At 38.5% G+C, this 831-nt stretch overlaps 1 non-coding gene across 1 annotated transcript; it reads left to right on the forward strand.

Moving 5' to 3' along the window:
• Positions 1-367: 367 nt before the first annotated feature.
• TRNAG-ACC (transfer RNA glycine (anticodon ACC)) lies at positions 368-440 on the forward strand. Its single transcript has one exon. It is a non-coding gene; the product is annotated as a tRNA-Gly (tRNA).
• The last annotated feature ends 391 nt before the right edge of the window (positions 441-831 follow it).

The following is an 831-nucleotide window of genomic DNA, read 5'->3' on the forward strand; positions in this document are numbered from 1 at the left end:
ACTATTCATAGTAGCCAAAAAGTAGGAACAACCTGGTGTCCATCAACTGATGAATGAATAAAGAAAATGTGATATATCCTCATGATACAATATTATTCAGCAATCATAAAGAATGGAGTACTGATGCATGGTATAATATAGATGGACCTTGAAAAAATTATGCAAAGTGAAAGAAGACAGCCACAGAAGATCAAATATTATATGATTCTGTTTATGCCAAATGTCCAGAATAAGCAAACCTGGAGAGACGAAAGCAGATTAGTGGTTGCTTAGGGTTAAGGGGAAGGTAGCAGGGGAAATGGGGAGTGATTGCTAAGAAGTAGAGGGTTTCTTTTTCAGTGGACAAAAATGTTCCATAGATGGGAATTCCCTGGTGGTCCAATGGTTAGGACTCTGCACTACCACTGCAGGGGGCACGGGTTCAGTCCCTGGTCAGGGAACTAAGATCCTGCATGCTGTGCTGTGTGGCCAAAACAAAACAAAAAACAAAAAAAATTTCCATAGATAGCGGGGATCACTGCATAACCCTGTGAACTTACTAAAAAACAATGAACTGTACACTTTAAATGGGTGAAGAGTATGGCTTGTAAATTATATTTATAAAGCTGTTAAAGAATCACTGGTCCGTATCCATATGGTTCTATTTCTGGACTCTGCTCCATTTATCTGTCAATCTTTATGCCAATGCCACCCTGTCTTGATTACTGTGGCTTTAGAATACGTCTTGAATCAGGTAAAGTAAACCCTTTGACTTTGCTCTTCTTTTTCAAAGTTGTTTTGCCTATTCTAAGTCCTGTGTGTTTCCATACAAATTTTAGAATCAGCTTGTCA

This window comes from Delphinus delphis, chromosome 16 (genome assembly GCF_949987515.2).
Source record: "Delphinus delphis chromosome 16, mDelDel1.2, whole genome shotgun sequence".
NCBI lineage: Eukaryota > Metazoa > Chordata > Mammalia > Artiodactyla > Delphinidae > Delphinus > Delphinus delphis.